The following is a 24,218-nucleotide window of genomic DNA, read 5'->3' as shown; positions in this document are numbered from 1 at the left end:
GAGGTGCTAATTGTCTGAAGCAGCTAGAAGTTTTAGTAAAATTCCACAAAAATTGAAACTTGATTAGGCCACATAAAATATAGTTAAAATTATTGTATATAGTTGTCAGTAATAAGAATATAATTGTGCCAAACAATGTTACTATAGAAAATATTATGCAATAAGAGTAATGGCAATGACATTAAAGAGAGAGAAAATGCAAAGGGAAAGTTCTTTGTAAAAATTACGTTTTACTTAAAGAGTTCTATGTATGTGTGCACAGTGTCTACAGTGATGGAAACAGTTGTCCAGCACCACTGGCGATGGAGTTACAGGTGGCTGTGAACCATAATGTCTGGCAGTAATAAAATATTCTTTAATTCCTTTTATTCATAATTTTCTCACCCCTAAAATGGCAACAATTAGATACAATGATAGAATCTGAGTTCCATGTCTTAAGTGAGTGTTGTGTTCAGCACTAAATATTCATCTTGAACCTTAAGATGCAGTCAAGGTCATTGGCTGAATATCATCTGTATTCTTCTACTTCTTTTCAGCAGCCTCCACCCCTGATCCATCTATATTTACTGCTTTCCTCAAGTGCATCATGTTATATGCTCATTTATGAAAATTTAGAACATGAACTCAAACTCTATCTGAATTTAAAGCCCCCTTCCTGCAGTCTAGCTTCCATAAAACTAAAATAGAATAAGGTAGAAAAAATGAATAGATAATGGTTTATCGATTTACTTAGTGACTTACTTAAAACACTGTTTTCATTATTCGTTTCTAAGCATGACTTCACTTGCTACCTTGAACAGAATGACCTAGAGAAACAGTTTTTAAAAACATGTTGTTGCCATTAAAAATCAGCTAACTGCTGTATGTGCTTCTGGAAAAATCTTGCTTTTGTCCACTCTGTCTTATGGCTTTAGTGTATAAACTGACAATTCAAATTGGACCCAAAACTGAGGCTTTCAAGAGTTGGTGACATTGTCTCCTTTTTACTCTCATTGATGTAAGAGTGCTTATTAAAAAAAATATTCCCTAAACAGTTCCAGAATGTATTGTTCAAGGTGCTGTGGGGGATCAATTAATAATCCTATTCAGATGTGTGACATCTATAAACCACAGAAACATGAAACATGACAATTTATAACTAAAGATGAAATAGTGGCATTCATATCTTGCTAGTAACCAACAGCTATCTAAATAGACATAAGGAGACACAAAGGAGAAAAACCAGGCCTCATTCTAGGCAATAATGTTGTGCTCATAAAGTCATGGATATTAGAAGATACTATACTAGCACTATAGTTCTAGATCATCACAATTCTTAACTATATTGTAAGTCTCATCTGTATCCCAACAGATAAAAGTGACTATCGCTCTTCATCAATGATGCTTCCTTCTAAAACAAATGGAGAAAATGGCAATGAAAACCACAACTGGGCACAATGCTAATATTAATAAATCATGGAAATGTAGACCAAGTGGGTAGATCAGAATCATATAGGTTATACATCCATGTCTTAGAGGACATTGTAGACAGAGAAAAGAAAAAATTTCAGAAAATCTGTCCTGTGACCATCACACATAGAAAAGAATACATAGTCTCTCCATTCATATTGTAGATTCCTTAGATTATATGCTCCTTGTCTCGTCTCTGCCAATGCATTGCTGTTTCCCAGGCCTCAAGTTAAGCTGACACTTCTCTGCTCAACAACAGGCTGCACATGCCAGAAGGCCAGGCTTATCCCTAGTGCCTCAAAGGAACACTACAGCCTCCCATCCCGGTCTCCCTGCCTCATGTGAATCACACAGACCATGCCCTCTTTGCCAATCTCCCTAAAGTCGTCCCACTGTCCCAGCCTCCAGTTTGTGATGACAAACCTAAGGAAGTGCCAGGAAGATTGCCTGCAGATAATCTCTGTTCTCTCAGTGCTTCCAACAGATCCTATCTCATTGGCTACAGCCTCCTTGTCCACCTGTCTGTGCCTCCTGCGGATCCCACAAACCATACCCCGCTGAACTTCCAGAAAGCAGTACCTCGACATATAGCCATCCCAATCCCAAATGCCTAGACACCTGTATAAAAACACAATCAATAAATGCTAGCACAATATGTCTCCACTAGAGCCCAGCAAACCTACTACAGAGGGCACTGGATATGGCAACATAGCTAAAACACAAGAAAATGAGCATAAAACTATCTGCAAGAAGATGATAGAGATCATAGAAGAGAAAGTGAATACAGCCCTTTTAAAAAATCCATGAAAACAGAAACAAATGGAGGAAGTGAATAAATCCCTGAATGAAAGTCAAGAAAATGAAAACAAACAACTAGAGAAACTAAATCCCTCTTTAAAAAAAAAAAAGCAAAGGGAATGAAGAAGGAAGGAAGCAAGCAAGGAAGAAAGGAAGAAACAGACAAAAGAAATGAGTAAAATATATTCAAGACATAAAAATAGGTGCAATAAAGAAATCACAGACTGAGGGAATATAAAAATAAAAACTTTAGGAATTCTAATGGACACTATAGAATAAAGCTTCATCAACATAATACAAGAGACAGAATTGAGAATCATAGGGATTGAACAATCAAGAGAAAAAATAGATACAGCAGTCAAACAAAAATATTAAATCTATACAATTTCTGACATAAAATATCCAGGAAATCTGCAACAACATAAAAAAAGAGCAAAACTAAGAGCAATAGGAATAGATGAAGAAGCAGAATTCTACCTCAAAGACTCTAAAAATATTTTCAGCAATATTATAAAAGAAAACTTGTATAACCTAACGAAAGAGATGCCTATAAAAGTACAAGAAGTTTACAGAACACCAAACAGATAGGTGTAGACAAGAAAGTCCTCTTTTTACATAATTATAAAACCACTAAAGATAAGAAACAAAAAAAAAATTTAAAAAAAGACCTAGCAAGATATAAAGGCAAACCTACGAGAATTACACAACTTCTCAATAGACACCCTATGAGATAGTAGAGTTGGACTCGAAGAAACTAGAGATGCCAAACAAGACTACTTTAATCACCAGAGATGGAGAAAATAAAATATTTCCTAATAAAAATCATTTAAAAATATTTATCTATAAATACTACAGAAAATGCCAGAAGGGAAACATCAACCTAGTAAGGTTAATTACACCCAAGACACAGAGGTAATAAATAATTTCACACCAACAAAACCAACCAAAAGAAGCTCGCTCTCTCTCTCTCTCTCTCTCTCTCTCTCTCTCTCTCTCTCTCTCTCTCACACACACACACACACACACACACACACACACACACACTCATACTCACATTCACAATCATAACAATAACAACAGCAGCAACAAGAAAGTAAATATAAATCAACCATCATTGGTCATTAATATCTCTCAATATCTATGGTATCAGTTATCCAATAAAGGACAAACAGAATGGATGTGAAAACAGGATGCATTTTTCTTTTGCATCCAAGAAACACATGTCAACATCAAGGATAGACGTTACCTCAGGGTAAACAGGTTAGAAAAGTATATTCTACACAAATGGAGACAAGAAACAAGCTGGTATAGCCATTTTAATATCATGTCATTTAATGACAATTTTAATGTCAAAAATAATAAATTATAAAAACTAATCAGAAGTGATGAGGAAAAACATATACTTATCAAAAAAAATCCACCAAAATGACATTTTAATTCTTAAAATTTTTGCAGCAAACACACGGGGACCTACATTTGTAAAAGAACATTACTATAGCTTAAATCATATGTTGATCCTCAAACACTGCTGGTGGGAGACTTTAAAAACCCTCTCTCAGAAATGGACAGTTCAGCACCACAAAACTAACTATACACGCCGGAGCTAACAAATGTTTTAAATTAAATAGACCTAACACATATTTACAGACTATTTCCCCAAACACAGAAGAATATACCTTCTTCTCATCATCTCATAAAACTTTCTACAATATTGACCATATACTTGGACAAATGCCAATCTCAACAGCTATAAGAACATTGAAATAGCATCCTGCATCCTATCAGGTTAAACCTGGATATCAATAAATACCCAGCATAACAACCGCAGATTAAAGCTGGATATCAACAACAACAAAAACACAGGAAGCTTTCAAACTCATGGAAACTCTACATGAGTTCCATGACATCTCTCGACAGAATAGAAAAAAAAAAATGGTTCAACACAGAAATAAAAAAGAAATTAAAGATTTTGTTGAATTCAATTAAAATGAATATATAGCATAATATATAGCATAATATAGCATAAGCATGCTTGTGGGACACGATGAAAATGGCACTAGAAGTTCATAAAATTAAGTGGCTTCATAAAGATATTGGAGAGGTCTCTGGCTAGCACCTTAACAGCACACCTGAAAGCTCTAACACAAAAAGAAATAAGCATATCCAACAGAAGTATGTGGCAAGAAATAATGAAGATGATTGCCAAAATCAATGAAATAGAAACAAAGATGACAATACAAACATTTAATTTAAAAAAAGTTGGTTCTTTGAGAAAAATCAACAAGATAAACAAACCCTTATTCACACTAACTAATAAACCAAGAAAGAATAACCAAATTAATAAAATCAGAAATGAAAAGGGAGATATAACAACAGATACCAAGGAAATACAGACAATAATATGGACATACTTTAAAACCTGTACTGCACAAAATTAGAAAAAAATAAACAAATTGATAAGTTTTTAAAAGGTACCAATTAACAAAGGGGCATCTGGGGAAGCTCAATGAAAGCCTAATTCAGTGGGATCTTTCTGGAATCTTTGAGGGTGGTACTAATAAGGACTCCTAGTAACGGGATACAGATTCTGGACTGTCCATCTCTTGCAGCTAGGAAAGGCTCCCAATGCTGGAACTGGGTTACATTTGGTTGACTTGTTGTCTAAGGGGGTCCCATGGAGATCCCCAAACATACTAGACTGATGCTAGGACAGAGGATTGCCCTCTGGAAACTAACAGTGTGGCTGCCTTGCTGAAGATAACATTCACACAGCTCGCTGACAGAGAAAGGTTGAACTAGAGACTGCATGGATCTTTCACCCCTGGTTTTGTTTTTTGTTTCATTTGGGGTTTTTTGTTTGTTTGTTTGTTTGTTTTGTTTTGTTTTGTTTTTGGTGTAGAAAGGTACTCTGAAGGATACCAAAAAGAAATATGGACACCTATCTGGCCACATTACCCTTTGAACTGCTCTTTCTTCAGGATATGTCAATACTGCATTTGGGCTTGACCAGCGTATCTGCTTTAATTTGAAGCTCATGGCATGAGTGTGGGCCCATGCGTGACATAGGTTAGATGGAACTGGAGACTATATTCTAGAGACCTAGAATAGAACCACACTCAGCTGGTCTAAAAAATTAATGCAATAGTTCCTAAAAAATTATACACACAGAAACATACACAAACAGACACACGTACTCACTCTAACACACATATGCATATACACACTCATACACACATACACACACCAACAGAACATTAAAGCTAGTATATGCATGTGAAAGATGACATGCAGATAGTATTTATTAAGTCTTGGTTTTCTTACATAATATGATAATCTCCAAATTTATCTGTTTTCTTAAATTTTTAATTTTTCTCCATGACAGAATAAAACTACACTGTGTATTTGTACCAGACTTCTATTACCTATTGATAGGTATCTAGGCAGATTCTAGTATTTTCTTGCTATTGTAAACAGAGCATCAACAAATACAGATAAGCAAGTAACAATATAAAAAGAAGTGTATGTATAAACAAGATAGAACAACGTCAGTATTAACAGACACGGTGACCTGCAGAATAAAATTTTTATGGAGTTTGTGGTGGCTAATTTTCATTGTCAACTGGATTGAATCTGGAATCAACTAAAACCCAAGTAGTTGGGCACACTGTGAATGTTCCTTTTATTTATTTATTTTTAATTGAGTTATTTAAAGTGGGAAGAAAAACCATAGGTCTAGACCTTTTGAGGTCTGAAGCATCATCTTTCTAACTGCAACCCACATAAAAGGGCATGGCAGAAAGAAACTTGTTGTTTTGTTTTGGTGGTTTTATTGTTGTTGTTTTGCTTATGTGCCCTCACTCCTACTGGAATTGTATCTATCCTGCTGCTAAGGCATTCCTATTTCTTTGAGACTCCAACATAGACAAAGGACAAACTGCAACATTCAGTCTTCTGGACTGAAAAAAAACCCCAGCAGATTCTTGCTTTTTCTGTCAGGAAACAGTCTTCTTTCCTTTCTTTCTTTCTTTCTTTCTTTCTTTCTTTCTTTCTTTCTTTCTCTCTCTCTCTCTCTCTCTCTCTCTCTCTCTCTCTCTCTCTCTCTCTCTCTCTCTCTTTCTTTCTTTCTTTATATTCCAAGGTTTCTGCCCAGACCCCTAAATTAAGTAAATACTTTCTTTGCTCAAGTTGATTAAAGTCTGCAGCACTTCAAAACCATGCTCATAATCTTCCAAACCATATTTGTCTGCAAATTTAGATGCAAAATCCTGACAGGCCATAGTAGTTACATTAGAGATAAGAGCAAAGCATGAGGAAAAAGAAGTCTGAAGCCCTTAGCTGAGGCCAGCATTCTTCTTACTGTCTTAAAATTCCAATAATGCATTAGATATAAAACACTCCTGAAAAAGAGACTAAAATTCCAATGAACAATAATATGCTAACAATAATATGCTAATAACAAATGTATAGGCCGGGCGGTGGTGGCACACGCCTTTAATCCCAGCACTTGGGAGGCAGAGGCAAGAGGATTTCTGAGTTCGAGGCTAGCCTGGTCTACAGAGTGAGTTCCAGGACAGCCAGGACTACACAGAGAAACCCTGTCTCAAAAAACCAAAAAAAAAAAAAAAAAAAAAAAAAAATGTATAAAATGGAAGAAACATTAAAATATTAACTAAAGCATGTGCTATGTTCAATAAGGAAACATATTTTGTTCCCAAAATTTAATATCTCCTAAAATTTAACATTGATATTTCATATATATGTAATTATGCAAGTTTGTTTTGAAATGATACACATCAACTTCAGAGCAATATATTTATAAAGGGGATGATAAACTAAAAATGAGAAGTAAGATAGTGTTGGCAAATAAGAAAGTAAAGTTTGAAGCTATTTCATAAAGGTAAATGTAAGATAAATGGAGAGAGAGAAGGAAAAGTAACACACATGCATTAATGTTCTGAGTGCGTTATAAAGATAAGATTATTCTTGTGTTAGGAGCACAGTATAAAGGTCCTGTGCACAGATCTCCAGAGAAACCAGGAGTTAAGCACACAGGATTGTCTTTTCAATGGAATGGACATAAAACCTATTCTTCCATGCAGAAAGCTGGTAGCTGGACATGATGAGCTGCCTAGTGGTCTATTTTATCTATTGGTCCAGGTTATATTAAATTCCTACAACCAGGACAGAGGTGGTCAATAATCTAAATGACCCTTATAGCCAGGGGCTTCCCAAAGCAACCACAACCAGAACCATAGATAACTAATAGACAAAATGAACCTTACATTATCTTATAGCCAGAGGCTCTACCATCTTCCATAAGCAGGACCAGAACTGTCTAATAGCCAATATGTGCTCTTCATTATTTGTATGGCTGAGAACAAGCCAAATCCTTCTCTGGGCCTTTAATTTAATACATGTAGCCTTTCTCTAGAACCCATTTTCTTAGAAGAAACAACATGTACTCAGAGTTGAGTTCTATGAAATTATATTTCTTTGTGCACTGAAGATTGTATTATATGAGGAAACATTTTCCCCAAAATTGTACTAATTAAATATACTGTCAGTAAACTACCTAGCATCAGACTCCCCAAATCTTCATCCAGGTTGATGAAGTCAGTCTGAACTGGTTTGCCCACCTCTTTGTGGTTCATTTCTCTGCATGAACACCTGCTTAGCTCCTCTCTACTTTTGATTTCAAATAAGACAACAAATGTTTCAGTGGACAACATCCTACCCAAGCACAGACAGGTAACTGCAGTACAGTCAAGCAACAAGTAAGAAGACATGAAAGAAAAGAAGAGGGGTCTTGTTGAGAAAACAGGATCCACTGTAAGATTAGAAGTTGAGCAAAAGAATTGGGGAGCTGAAAATCACAAATGTGCAGTGTGTATACATGTGGATGTGTGTATGAGAGAGTGTAGATGTATAAAACCATCAAACAATAAAAGTGAAATTATAATGATTTTAAAATCCTTTTTAATGACTTCAAATCAGGAAGGGATAACTAATAGAGAAAGAGAAGTGGACTGGCATGTGAGATATATTCTGATTGAATGGAAATGTTATATAGCTTGGAAAGGATGTTTACAAAGATATTTCATTTTGAAACTCATACATTCGACTCTTAAGACTTAATAATACCACTATATATAAATTTTATCAAAATGAAATGGCTTTAAATATGTATTCACTCTCTCTTCTTGCTCTGTCTCTCTCTAGTGTGTGTGTGTCTGTGTGTGTGTGTGTGTGTGTGTGTGTGTGTGTGTGTGTGTGTGTGTGTGTTTGTGTGTGCATGTATGTTTGAAGAAGAGTGGGGATTGGGACTACATGGGCATACATGCCATAAAGAATGTACAGAGAACACTCAGTAAATTTCAAGAGTTAGTTTTCACATTCTTCCACTTGATTGGGATACAATTTCTCTTATTACTGCTGATGGTAAGCTGAATATTCCAAACTAACTGCTCTGTGAGATTCTGCATAATTCTCTTGAGTCTTGTCTTTGTCTCCCATGTAATAGAATTATTGGATTACAGATGTACACCACATCCAGCTATCTATATGGGTTCCAGAAAAAAATCTTTGCTCATTGGATTTCTGGTTAGCTTCTTTACCTGCTGAGCCATCTCTCTGACCCAAATAATAACTTTTTAAAAGATTTACTTGCTGTCTATACCTTACTAGTGTTACCATCAACTTTGATCAGACAAGTTCCTTTTTGAAGTGGGTAACTGCAAACCCACATTGCTGATCAAAGTGCTAAGAATAAAAGTTGTTAGAAGCTCAGTTGTAAATGGGACTCCAGTATCACCCCCTCCAAGGCTTGGAGAGCATGTAACAGTGATGGAGGAAAGAGTGTAAGAGGAAGAAGTAGAGAGACGCAGAATGTTGTCTGCAGAGCATGACTTCACTCTTTTTAGTATTGATTCCATAGAAGTTGAGGTCATCTCTGGAAGACCTGTGCAAGACTGGGCCTGTCAATATTCTGTCATGGGAAGGGTGGAGTAGAAGCTCCACCTTCTTCAGAATCTATAACCAAGCAATGGTAGTAACAGAGATAAGCTCACAAAGTCCACCCCTCTACAAGTATTTAAGGCACTTAAAAGTCAGTATAGTATGGGGAGATATAATCTTTATATGAAATGACTGTCATGGAGCTCATGCTTGTAAATAATCAATTACCTTTCATGTGTCCTTAAATAAACTCATGCTATCTCCCCAAATTATTGATTTTTATTTTAATTAAAATAGAATTACATCACTCCCTTCCCTGCTTCCTGTCTACTCCTCCCATGCTCTTCATCATCTATCACCTTTATGTCCCTTCCACTTCACTGCTCTCAAATTGTTGGCCTCATTATTTGAAATTATTGTTACATATATTGTTACATATACACTAAATATAAACATACAAACTGCTGAGTCGATTCAGTTTTGCTTATGTGTATGTGATCTAGGGCTTACCACTTCTTATTGGATGATGACTCAGGAGGTTCATCCCTGGGAGAGACTAATCCTCCCTCTCTCAACATTCATTAGGTGCCATCTCCTAGAAATCTCAAGGAAGGTACATCCATGATTCTTTACCAATATGACTGAATCAACAAGATCTAAAGAATGACAAGACCAAAACTAAATTTGAAAAGTCATAAATAATAAGGATTTGAAATTAAAAGAGGGGTTAATGGGAATCAGAAAGATTAGTAGAAGTGGAAGGATGATGGACAAGAGTAAGGAGGATGCATATGACAACAGTATGGTATGTGTATATATGAAAATGCTAAAAAAAAAAAGCCATCACTAAGACAATCAACAAATGCTATATAAACCTTCATTGGGATGACCATAATGAGCAGCAATGATGATTTTACAAAGATGTAGTACCTTGGGAGAAAGACATGTTGGGAGTATATGACAGAAACTGGAAGATGAAGCTGAGAATGGATATGCTTGAAATACATAGCATGAACATACAAATAAAAATTACACAATAAATTTTAAAACTTCTAAGTTCTTCTTGCATTTTATAGATTTATTAATGGCTTGGTTGCCTCCATGTGCCAATATGATTCTTATACATAGGGAAAATTGCAATTTTTGGTTGATAACCTACAATGAAAAAAGAAATATGGAGAAAATAAATTCTGATTAGATGTTCTGGTATTTTCTCAGATATTTTATTCTAGTTACTTCTAAACCTCAATGTGAAGGTCCATTTTGTGACATACAACTAAACAGGAACTATAAAGCTTATTCTTCATTGCTTTGTATTTTTCTCATCTATATAACTTTTATGCTGAGGTGAGTAAGAATTATTTCTATTGCTTAAGTTTGAGCAGATTTTATATTTGTAAAAGTTAAACTTCTGTTCTCTATCACTAATGTTTTCTCAAAATGATGAACAGTAAAAACACTTACAGTTATATTTTACAAAAATAATTTGAAAAATCCATTGGTAAATTAAAAATTATAAATAGCTAATGAGTTCCTAGCATAGCCTCTGTTAGATATTGTCATATCTCAGTTTCAATTAAAGCTTTTAAAGGACAACATATTAATGAAAGAATTTTAGAAGTAAGAAATCAAGTAAACAATTAGACATATCACTTTCCAATGTTAATTCTATTATTTATCAACAGTCTTCTCCTATCCATACAGATGAAAGAAAAATGTCTTTCATAGTACAAATGTCTAACTGCCATACAATACTTTTATACAGATGCTCCTTAGGATTAAGTTCCAAAGCTAAGGTATGAGAGCATTTCCTCAGACAATCTGGTGCTATATTTATCAGACTATATAGATGTCAAATGTAGTGATGTTCAGTCCAAAAAGAGTTTTAATTCTGTTTTCTCTGCTCTATTAGCATTATAATGCTACAAGAAAAAAGCGAATCTGACAGTTTCATTATAGATTCATGGAATTACTTACCACAAAGTAAGCAAATAGCAGACACCTTTATACAAGAAAAAAAAAACTTTCTAAGCAGGTGCACTAGAATACTGTCAAAATGCATACCCTGTGAATTCTTTCTTGAATTAATTTAGAATAATTCCCTCCAAATATAGAAGTCTTTATTTAGAGGTTCCACACACAGTGCCTTTCCAAATGCCAAGCAAACATCCATTGTAATAGCTCCTATCTGATTATAAGCAAATAATTAACTAAAAGGGAAGACTTTAAACAATGTTCGAAGGATTTTAGTGTTAAATATTTAACAAGATTTGAGTTTAATCCTTTTCCCTTTCCAGTCACCATTTGGCCCTCTCAGATTCTGTGTACTGAATATGTTGCTATCTACTTCTGGTTCATTGTCTTTCTGCCACTGGATGCTCCTTGTCTTCATATGATAGAAAATGAATTAGACTCCATTGATTTCCATTATAATCAGTCAGTGTATACCCTTCATTATTATATCTGTCACTGGCTTTCTTTCTCTCCTTGGTAAGTAATGAAAATATTTCCAATTGTTTTTTGATAAGTTTTGAATGAAAAGCAACATTGTGCTTTTAATAGCTGCCATTCAACACCTCGACGTATTTTGGAAACCCTCTAAAGTAAAAGTAAATAAGCTTAACTATTGTATACATAAACAAAAACATACCTGGATACTAAACTTTGATTGCTTTTTCATTTTTGTACAGGGATGGAGATTGATTATATCCAATTAAAAATTTGCTTATACAAACAAGCATGAGTTATGTGGATATTAATTCCAGTAAAATATTAATATCTACATTGCAGTGACAGCATCAAAATCTCAATATTATTTGGAAGCAATGTATGTAACTTTTCAGTTTTATATAGCTTCTTTTATATTCAAAATAATTCCAGAGGTGTGTGTGTGTGTGTGTGTGTGTGTGTGTGTGTGTGTTTGTGACATAATGAGGGATAGAAGATTAGAAGCTACTTCTGTTTGACCAAGGGATGAAGAGTCCAGATAAAAATAAACACTAGTCTTTTGAAAGAAACAGCTAAAAAAAATGAAGCAAAAGCTACAGAATTTTATGCAGAGACAAGGCTGCAAATGAGTGCACACATAGTGTTGCTCATGCCTAGCCATGTATGTACTGTCTCCTCCTGTATATTAGCACTGAAAGCATGGAAGAACTGGCCCAGCTATAGAGACACTACCAGTTGTAGACACAATAAAGCAAGATAGGTGGGAGCTACATGGGCTATGGAGACTGCAACAACCATGCTTGAGAACCTGAAGCTGGAACTTTCAAAGAACAGTCCAGGATTGCTAATCTGAGAAGACACTATCCCTGCCACAACCTACATCAGCAGCTCATAGACATGAAAAAATGTCTTCAGCTAGGTAGTCTCTAGTATTTTCAGGCAATTATTATAGTACATCAGAAAAAAATAGAATATTAATTTTTAAAATAATCACAATTGGGATAGGAAGGAAATATACATCAGCCAAACACAGGAGGTCTTTTGCACTTTCCAGAGGCCCAAGGAAAAGTGTGGTTGACACAGCATAAAGAAGGCTACGTGTGCTGGGAATATGGAGTGTGGCAAACTTGAAAAGTCATGCTGACCATAAAGATATGGTCAGCAGGGAGGACAAACATAACTAATTTGTTTGCTTTGCTAAGGATAGCACACCCCCCCCCCCCAAGCTAGAGAATAAACTGCAAAATCCATCCCAGAAGGAGTACTGATTGATATTATCATATCTTCAGTTCATTTTATTTTTATTTTGTTTACATTTTTAACAAGAGTTTTGTAGCTGTATTGTCTCATGTCTTAAATGACTAGGATCTTGACTGTCCTTTTCCATGCATCTGTTCTCTCATACTTCCTCTGTGTTCTGTATTCTCATGCCTATAAGAGAATTACTTCCATCTCATTCACACTTCAGCCTTTGTTTCTATATGCCCATTCTCTCCATTTTATTACTTCCTTATTAATCATGCTGCCTATAAAAATCTATAAGCTAATTTTCCCATTCAGTAGCCTAGTGCTACTGTCCCTGAACTTTACTAGGGATATAGGTGAAGTACATCGTTATTTCTGTTGTAGTCAAATGAAACCTGTCTGTTACTATACTGAGCTTCCTCCCTAAACAGAGCCCAGAAACATAAACCAAGTTTAAGAAAACTCACCAGAAGACCAGAAAAATAAAAAATGAAGTGTAGAGGAAAAAAATCTAAAGAACATATACAGAGATATTGAAAGGACAAATTTCATCTTCAAATAGAAACAAAAATTAGAATATCTAAAACAATCATGCATGATAAAAGAACAACTAGATGTATCACTGTCCTGGTCCTCAAATTGTACTATGGAGTTATACTAGTAAAAAGTGAATGGTGTGGATGTGAGATAGGAGAACATGCATCAATTTCTGTTATGAATGTAAACTAGTACACCTTCTATGGAATACAGTAAGTTGGTTCTTCAGAAAGATGGGAATTAGATAGACTCAAGATCCAGCTATTCTCTCTTGAGCATACATACATAGGACTCTTCATTCTACCACAGAGGTACTTGCACAACTGTGTTAATTTCTGTTCTCTTCATAGTAGCCAGAAATTGGAAGCAATCTAGATGTTCCTCAACAGAGGGATAGATAAAGAAAATGCAGTATGCTTATGTAATGGAGCATTGCTTAGACATTTAAAACTGGAAAAATAGAAATTATAAAATTCACAGGTAAATGGACCGAACTAGAAAGAAATGATCCAATGTGATGAAACCCACACACAGAAAGACAAATATTGCATATTTGCTTATATATGGATATTAGATATAAATTTGATTGTTAAATCACACCATAGAACCACAGAGGTTGCAGATAAGTCTCCCTTGGAAAAGGAAATGAAATGTCTTGTCATGGATACATGGGGTGGGGATGGGAGCTGAAGAGTCTGGACAGGAAGTGGGTAGGGATGAACTATGAGAAGTAGGAAAAGAGAAATGCATAATGAGAATATACTATGTGAAAAAAATATTCTTAATAAAAGAATCCATATGGTACAAAAATAGAGACTAAAGTTTAAGATCATAGACAACATCATCAATGAAATTATATCAGAAAAGTTCCCAATCCAGGGAAGGGTACGGCTAAACAAGAACTATTTAAAACATCAACTGTATATGATAAAAAAAAATGATGATGGTTTTATATACAAGATGTAAAATTGCAAAGTAAACAAAATACATTTAAACTAGAAATACAGAGTAGAAAGAGAGTAGAAATATAAAAGTGTCAACTCACGTACAAAGAAAAATACATCACAATAATATCCATTGTCTCTACAGCAATGCTAGTGCCTGGAAAACATGGGATGACATATTTCTAGCTCTGAAACTAAGTACCTGTCAACCAAGATTGCTATATCTAGCAAAGCTGTCTTTTTAAAGTGATACACAAATATAGCTACTATAACAAATCACAACCTATGGTAATTTGTGACAGCCCTGTCACTACTGCATAAATACTTAAAAGAATACTATACACAGAGGAAGAAGAGTGACTCCTCTTTCTCTAGACTGCAGAAAATAGTAAATGTTAAGAGAGGAAAGAAACAAAGGAATCTGTCCTGTTCAACATAGTAAACCAGCAAGCTCCTAATGACATTGGGCAGGGAGTGTGAGCTAACTGTTAATTACCAATTAGAGCAGCAGCCAACAAAAGCACAGACATTAATACAACACTATCAGCAATAAACCTAAAGAGAATGATTTCAACTCACTATAAGAAAAAACAGAGTAACTGGATGAATTAAGAAACAAGATATCAGCTACTGATTTCATCCATGAAACTTACTTTACTGACAAATACCTACACAGACTAATAGCAAAGCAAGGAAATTCAGTTCTAAGACAGCAAAACCAAATTTGCATTGAATCTGTATATAGTGTATTATAAAATAGCTACTTCCACAAAGTGAATCCTGCCTACTTATGAGCATGAGCACTCTTATCATGCTCAAGTGTACTCAATAATTTCCCACTTGAATGCCTTAAGTTTTTGTATAGAGGACTTTCACCTTTTTAATAGGCTTCTTTGTAGGGTTTCTGACCTATAAAGAATCTCTGAGACACATGTCAAATATTTGGAATGCAGACTACACGTTGTCATCAAACAGAAGGCTAAAAATGGCATCAATAACATATGAAATCTCATGAAAGTATTTCCCTACATTTCTGTTACATGTCTGCCTGATGTTGCCACTTAAAATGTGTCTTTATTTCTGGCATTCTTTTGTTCCATAACTGCTAAACTTACAGGAAATTGTCATTACATTTAAACATGATGTTTTGGGAAACTTGGGCTATAGTCTTTTGCATTTATCTTCAAATTAAACTACCTCATTTTCTTATAATTTTCATTCATATCTCTTACCCTGAAAAAACTATACATTAGTTCAAGATCTTCATATAAGTCCTGAAATTTATATATACAGTAATTTGAACTTTCTGTAAGTTGCTTGAACTTTCTGTAAGTTGCTTGAACTTTCTGTAAGTTGCTACAATAACACAGACATTAAATCCAGTAACTGGCATGTGAGACAGGGTGAAATTATAAACATTCTGTACACATAACAGTCATCAGAGTACTGAGACACATTATAAAGTGTTAAGTGTTCTTTGCCAACTCTACCACAGATAATGCCTTAACATCTACAATATATAGAGCTGTGAATGTTAAATGCACAAAGCTTATTAACAAATGGGATTCTGGACTCCATAGACACATCTTAAATGAAGCAAAAATGGTTAACAAATATGTGAAAAAACGTCCAACATTCTTAGCCTTCATAGAAAAATTCAAATCAAGACACATTTGAAATTTTATCTAACCCTAGTTAGAATGGTTGTCATCAAGATAACAACCATGAGAGCAGATTTAGAGAAAGAGAAACTCTTATGCTTCCAGTGACAATGTAAATTCATGCAGCAATTTGAAAACAAAAATCAAGGTTCTCAAAAAACAAAACAAGCAATCAACTGTTGCATGACCTTTCCTGCCCATTGTATTTGTAGTGAAGCTCAGTGACTGGGCAGTAGAAGAGGTAGGTGGAGCTAGGAGTTGGGAGGAAGAGGAACAAGAAAGGAAAATAGAGAAGGAGGAGGAGAGGAAAAATGGCAGGAGATTTTATACTTGTGTCTTTAGCAGTTATTCATATCAAGGTTAGGTAATGGGGTTTACAATTCTAATTATGTGGGCATCTTGTGTATTGAGTATTTGCTAATATATAAATCTGTTGGACAATCTTAAGCATTAAGTGTCTTCTTTCTACTGGGTACTGGAAAAATATATCTACTACATGGGGGTAGCAGAGTTGACCCTTGAGCCATTCTTAGAGCCATAGACTTCACAGAGCTGACTGGCAGAGACAGCAGCCACACTACGGTCTCGTGGAACCAGCTCCTGGGCTGACTCCTCTGCCACCATTAGTATGGGAACATAGACCTGGAGCATGGTGGCAGCCTGGAACTAAAAGGACCACCGGCACCATTTTTTCTAAAATTTCCCACTACAAACAACAACAAGAACAACAAACAAACAAACAACAAACAAAAATGATCTATCATGTATGATCAAGGTATAGCACTCAAATCTTAAATCTTAACATAAATAGTACTTGGAACATTAATATCTCCAAATTTAGATTCACTGAATATTTCCTAGTGTGTGACATTATTCACTTATTAACAAAGCATTTTAAAAGTTCCTAATATTGGTTTTGTAAAATCATCCATGTTTGTACTAATATAGAAGATTGTGCTATGTTCATCCTAATCTAGGGATAGAGTCTGCTAGATATATTCATCACTCCAAGGCAGGTAGATGTCAGGGACTGGTTGTAATGCTGATCTCATCAGAACAGCAAGACAGAGATTCTGTGAAACCCTTTCTCAATAATTAAGGTAGGAAGAGGAAGACATCTGATGATAATCTCTAACCACTAGTAACAAGCATGAGTGCAAACAACTTGACTCCTTTCCCCACACATATTTGCAAATGATTGTTAAGTCAACACCACTTAAGTAAACAATAACAATAATTCACCTTTTTCTTGTAGAAAATTAAAAAAAAATGTCTTAAATGCTCACTTTCCAGACTCTCAGCCACAATTTATAAAGATCAAAGCTTTTAATAATACATACACTTTTACTGATATTTTATTTTCTCCACTGGTGGCCAAACCACCATATCCCTGATAAAGAATGGGTGTCTCAGTATACCTCAAAACCCACTGGTAATTCATTCTAAGGAAACAATTTTTATATAAATTTCATTTGGACATTTAAAAGTAACTTGAAAAGAGATTTAGTAAAGTTACCACAGTGCATATATAAAATCACTTCCAATAAGTTCATTGAACATAACATTTGTGAACTATGAAATATATTCCTTCATACCTTGAAAATAAACATCACCAATACTGAAATATGAAGTTATAAAAAGTGGGCTAACCACAGTTATGTTAATGACATATTTAGGAATATGATCCTGGTGTGATGTTTAAAGTTTTCCAGAATATTCTCAAAAACTTAAAGATGATATTGGTTCAATTTGCATAATGAGTAAATATATATTGTTTATAGTGGACACTTACATAGGGAATCTGGCTATGTTTTAGCTAGGGAGTACCCATGTGAACAAACACAAAGCTTACTTAAGCTCTTTTCACAAATGTTGTCAGAGTCTATAACCCAGGCAATTAGTCATGTCCTGGGTTATCTGTGACTGACAGCTCACAACCCTTGGCAGCTTGCATAATGGCTACTTTAGACTTCATTTCCTTGCAGATTCTACTTTGTATTCTTTATGAGAGCAACCACTGCCTTGAATACGACTATGTTGAGTTCTCAGGGATGTTCCGGAGCCATCTCACCTGGGATAATCTAGTCTTGATTCCTGACACAAAAACATATGCTCTATCTTACTTTTAATATACAAATATTTATTTATTTAAAAAAGCAACAAACTAACAATCTAAACTATGCCTGGTACAAAAACATATGCTCTATCTTATTTTTAATATACAAATATTTATTTATTTAAAAAAGCAACAAACTAACAATCTAAACTATGGACTGCAAAAACTATTTGCTAATTTTATTTAAGAGTATTACTATTCTGTCTACAAAAGCTTGTGTTTCTTATGGAATAAAAAAATAGAATACCTACTTTAACATTTTTAAGTATTCTTTGTACTTGGATTTGAAAAACACACACTCTATGAATACAATGTTTATAAATGGAACAATATAATTTGAGATAGGAAAATAGATTGTAAGCATTAATTACATGGAACATGATGATTTACTTTGATCATTCTGAAAAACACACACAATATTATAATTTTCTAACATTTGTCTTTATATATTAAGATGAGTCAAATAATATGCTGTTACTTTGTTTATTAATTTGGACCTTAAAGGCAATTCACATTTTATATTTGTCATTCTCAGTATTTTACATATAGTTTGGATGTAAACACTAATGTCACTGGCTTTTTCATGAAACTAATTTCTTTAATAGCAGTCAGCTTTAAAATCTGAAGTATAATTGATTTGTTACTTGTTATTTACCCATCTTGATATAGTTTGTGAGATATTTGTGAAGCATTATTAAGAAAATGAATCTTTAGAGACATACCTTTATCAACAGTATGGAAATAAAACTACAAAGAAAATCACTTTGATAAGGTATATGAAAAAAGTATAGAAGAATTGGACAAAATGAGGACTATAAATGCAACTCACCAAGTGTAATTTAGAAAGGAAAATAAATTAAAAAAATATTAGAAGAGAATTCTAAATTTATATAATAATCCATTAATCAACACGTACATTAGTTTTAAAATCCTGTTGCGAACAAACTAAATGGAAATTTCATTTTTATTTTCCCCACTTTAAGTGAAGAGCTTGCAATAGGAGAGTTTAAAGCTCTGTTCTTTGAATTAGATTTATTAGTTTAATAATTTTCCCAAAGTAAGTGTGTGTCTGTGTGTGTGTGTGTGTGTGTGTGAATTTAAATTTTACCTTATTAGAAATAGTCTGCTGTCAGAACACAGTCTCAGAATAGAGTCAAATGAAAATTGAGTGCTTGTAAGATCACTCTAAGAAGTCACAAATCAAAAATCACATGACCTTAGTTTCTGCAAACCACAAAAGTGTTGATAGAATGTCTTTTCATGTTCCTCCCAAGTGTAGTGAAGAAAAATGAGTTTACTTCTGATTACTTATTATTATTTGCTGATGTTACTCAATTAAATGTTTAAACTGTCCTTTAAATGCCTCCATGGAAAAACATATTTTCCATGTGCAGCTTATCTTTGTGGTTGTCTACAACTGAACCCATGAAAAGTTTACTCATGTGAACTTTGTTAACTCTGAGCATAAATTGTCTGAATAAAGGGCTACTGCATGATATTTTCTCTGCCTCACTTATCAGTTCCATTCTCCCAAGTCCCACCACGACTAGAGGAATGAAATTTGACCTCAAAATATACATTAGATTTAATTTAACTTCATTTAATTCAATTTAATTTGGTTCTAGATACAAATAGAGAAAATGATGATGTATAGGTTTAGAGATATAAAAGATATATGACTTTTAAAATTTTTAAGAATCTAAATTTTATAACATAAATATATTAATTTAACTATCATTATCAGCAAAGCATTTATTTTTCATGTCATGAGGCAGAATCTTAGAAAATAATTCCAGTTAGAAAACATAGTGCATAAATTTTAAAAGATACAAAACAAATCTGCACAGATTTGCATTTTGTTCAGGGAATTATTTTGTCTTTCAAATATAGATGAATAAATTACAATACATTCCAAAGTACAAAAATTTTGCATGTTAAAATAATTCCTGTCTTTTGAAAAGCAGGAAGGTTTTTGTTGCGGTTGTTGGCCATTTGGGACTTTTAAGAGGTTTGTTTGGGTTTTGATGAAGCATGTTGTGGATAAACTACAGGGAATATTTTCCTTCTATGTTGAAAGCTGCCACTGAGGTTTCTTACCTCCATTCTCTTAATAGGAAGCCACTCCACTGCTTATGGTCTCTAGTGAAATCACACAGTCTTCAATGGCTTACTGCTTATTGAGTTTGGCTGCCACTGTGGGAACAATTTAGGTTGTTAAAAAATGTGCCCAAAATAATGAGAATGATTGACAGCTGAGTGAGATTTAAAAAATCCCATAAAAGAAAGGTGAAATGTATTTTTATTGCCTTGGACTTTTTTATAAAAACTATGTTGAACTTTTATATAGTGAGATTTCATTTTTTCTTTAATTAGTTGGATTTTCTTACTACATGACAAAATGCCAAGGAAACAAAAGCCAATTTTCTAAGCATTTATGTCTTAACCATGCTTTGATATTTTAATGTATTATTGTATTTTATTATTCTTTGCCATATATAAATTTCAAAAAGAAAATTTTATTATTTTAATCTGACTTAGGCTTTCTTAATAACATTCTTTTGACTTTTTTCTGCTAGCAACAAGTATAGATAGTAAAACACAGCTTTCACCCAAAGGAGATAGTATATTATTTATCAAATCATATGTGAGTGATCTTGGCCCAGAAACACAGATTTAGGTTCCCTCAAATTCCATGTTCCAATGTACTAACAGTGTGATGAATTTAACACAAGGATAGAACAAACAAAATCATGAATCACCATTCAATTACAATTGAATTACATTCAATAAGGCACCATTCAATTACATTGACAGAGACATTATGTAGGAAGGTTACAGCAGGAAAACTTTTCAATAGGCCTCAGATGATTTTTGATTACATTCTTAGACCTTAGAATGGTTAGAACCAGAAGATTCATAATTCCCACAAAAATGTTAGTTAGTTAGGTCAGGCTCCAGGTAAGACAATAATGCTGGGTAAAAAGACAGAAGGTATCCTAAGATAATCTGATTATATACTTGTGACATGTCTGCCTGTCTACATCACTGACACTAATCAGTCAATTACCCTAGCAGAACCCTCAGCGGAAGTATTATTCTTTTCAAAACTCTTGTTTACACAAGAAATTTCAGCCTTTGGACTTTCAGGAATGAAATAATTCCATGTTTAGAGTTGAAAAGAAAATCCAAAGGTTTCTATCTAATATCCAAGTCCCCATAATCAATAATGAACTAGAGTAAGAATGAAAAAATTAATTCCACTCTGTCTCTGTATAGTTTCTGTTTCCATGATCTGTCCATTGCTGAGAGTGAGGTGTTGAAATCCCCAACTAATTATTATTTGAGGTGCAATGTGTACTTTGAGTTTCAGTAAAGTTTCTTTTATGAATATGGGTGCCATTGCATTTGGAGCATAGGTGTTCAGAATTGAGAGTTCATCTTGGTAGATTTTTTCCTTTGATGAGTATAAAGTGTCCTTCCTTATCTTTTTTGATAACTTTTGGTTGAAAGTAGATTTTATTCAAAATGAGAAGGCTACTCCAACTTTTTTCTTGGGACCATTTGCTTAGAAAATTGTTTTCTAGCACTTTACTCTGAGGTAGTGTCTGTCTTTGTCACTGAGGTGCATTTCCTGTATACAGCAAAATTCTGAGTCCTGTTTATGTATCCAGTCTGTTTGTCTACATCTTTTTATTGGAGAATTGAGTCCATTGATGTTAAGAGATATTAAGGAAAAGTGATTTTTTCCTTTTATTTTAGTTATTAAAGGTGTAATTTTGTTTGTGTAGCTATCTTCTTTTGGGTTTGTTGGAAAATTACTTTCTTGCGTTTGCTACGTTGTAGTTTCCTTCCTTGTGTTAGAGTTTTCCATCTATTATCCTTTGTATGGATGAATTTGTGGGAAGATATTGTGTAAATTTGGTTTTGTCATGGAATATCTTGGTTTCTCCATCCATATTGATTGAGAGTTTTAATGGGTATAGTAGTCTGGGCTGGCATTTGTGTTCTCTTAGGGTCTGTATGATATCACTCCAGGATCTTCTGGCTTTTATATTCTCTGGTGAGAAGTCTGGTGTAATTCTTATAGTTCTGCCTTTATATGTTACTTGACCTTTTTCCCTTACTGCTTTTAGTATTTTTTCTTTGTTTTGTGCATTTGATGTTTTGATTATTATGTGAAGGAGGAATTTCTTTTCTGGTCCAAGCATGGGTACTTCAGTCCTTCTTAGAAGGAGTAACAAAATACTCAAGGGAGCAAATATAGTGACAAAGTGTGGGACAGAAACTGAAAGACGGGCCGTCTGGAAACCACTCCACATGGGTATCCATTCCATGTGCAGTCACCAAAGATAGATGCTGATGTGAATGTCAAGAAGTACATGCTGACAGGAGCCTGATATATCTGTTTCCTTAGAGGTCTGCCAGAGTCTGACATATTCAGAGATGCTCACAGCTAATCATTAAACTGATCACAGGGTTCTCAATTTAGGAGTCAGAGAGAAGACTGATGGAGCTGAAAGGGTTGGCAGCCCCATGAGGAGAGCAACAATACCAATCAACCGAAGTTCCCAGGGCCTAAAATACCAACCTGGGAGCACATAGGGAGAGACTCATGGCTCCAGCTGTATATGTAGGGGAGGATGGCTTTGTTGGGCATAGGTGGGAGAGGAGATCCTTGGTCCTATGAAGGCTGGACACTGAATGTGGGGGAATTCGAGGGTGGGGAGGTGGGAGTGGGGAGTGCATAGAAGCAGGAGGAGGGGGGATGAGATAGGAGGTTCCTGGGCAGAGGGTGGGGTGGGGGAATGGGGTAAGGGGATAACATCTGTAATATAAATAAAATATCCAATAAAAAAATTTAAGAAGAAGAAGAAGAAGAAGAAGAAGAAGAAGAAGAAGAAGAAGAAGAAGAAGAAGAAGAAGAAGAAGAAGAGAAGAAGAAGAAGAAGAAGAAGAAGAAGAAGAAGAAGAAGAAGAAGAAGAAGAAGAAGAAGAAGAAGAAGAAGAAGAAGAAGAAGAGGAAGAAGAAAAGAAGAAGAAATTAACCTAGACTTGAAACCAAAGCAACAGTAATGTAGAGTGTGGAGAGATGGAGGGACGCCTGCAGTTAAAGTTTAGATAAATGAAGAAATTATTTTCTCTGCCTATTTTTGCCTTCTAAGAATATATTTCTTTTGGGAATCTTCTAAGAACACAGGACACCTAATTTGGGGTAATATTCAGATGATATTTCTTGGACTAACTTAATTAATCAACCTCTCATTTTTCTCTCCACTGCTCTTTGACTTGTCAGTCAGTAACTCCTGCTCAGCAAGAAGGCCATGGATCCTGAGTTGGTGGCAGATTTTTCATGACAGATTATATAGCTATAAACAGTCAGAGCCTCATGCACTGCCAAGACATCCCTCAATTAAATTGCCATCTTTTGAAATGGACCAAATTAAATATTACCACATATAAAAGAATCTAAAAGTGAATATAATTTTCAGGTATATTAACATTTTATGTTGAGAAATAATAATTGTTTCTAGATGATAATTTATAGAAATATTCTGAATTACTTTCAAATATATTGATGCAACTGAATAACATGTATTGATTGTAATTAAATGCTAAAAATTCTTAAGGCTAGGACAAATTTTGTGAAAAATACTGTTTAAGGATTCTGTCAAGACAATATGTCACACATACCACTCTAAATTGACATAATTAACTCATTCAGCCAAACAACAGTTTTTCTGGGTATTTTTCTCAGCCAGATGGCTGATAAATACTATCAATATTTATTACCATACTTTCTGGTATTAGCAAAAATTCTGTTAAATCAACCTTAGCAAAGTCTTTACTCTGCAATTTGATTACCTTACATATTTGATCAAATTTTTCATCTCTTATTGTACACTACATAATATCTGTTCACCCTGGCCTGCCTTCACAGAGAAATCCTATGTCTATCAATTGAATATAAATCTTCTCTTTCCCATGGTATTTCTGTTTACTAAATTTCTATCTAACAATGTCTACTGGATTTTTGGCTATAAAATGCCATTCATCCACACTGTATTT

The 24,218-nt window shown here is 34.4% G+C and overlaps 1 pseudogene; it reads left to right on the top strand.

Moving 5' to 3' along the window:
* Positions 1–2,103: 2,103 nt before the first annotated feature.
* The window catches only part of LOC117707338 (protein kish-A pseudogene), a 63,541-nt pseudogene continuing 41,426 nt past the window's right edge, over positions 2,104–24,218 (top strand).

The sequence above is a fragment of the Arvicanthis niloticus genome, chromosome 4 (genome assembly GCF_011762505.2).
Source record: "Arvicanthis niloticus isolate mArvNil1 chromosome 4, mArvNil1.pat.X, whole genome shotgun sequence".
Lineage (NCBI taxonomy): Eukaryota > Metazoa > Chordata > Mammalia > Rodentia > Muridae > Arvicanthis > Arvicanthis niloticus.
Note: the sequence above shows the minus strand (reverse complement) of the source record. Positions and strands in the feature narration are given on the sequence as shown.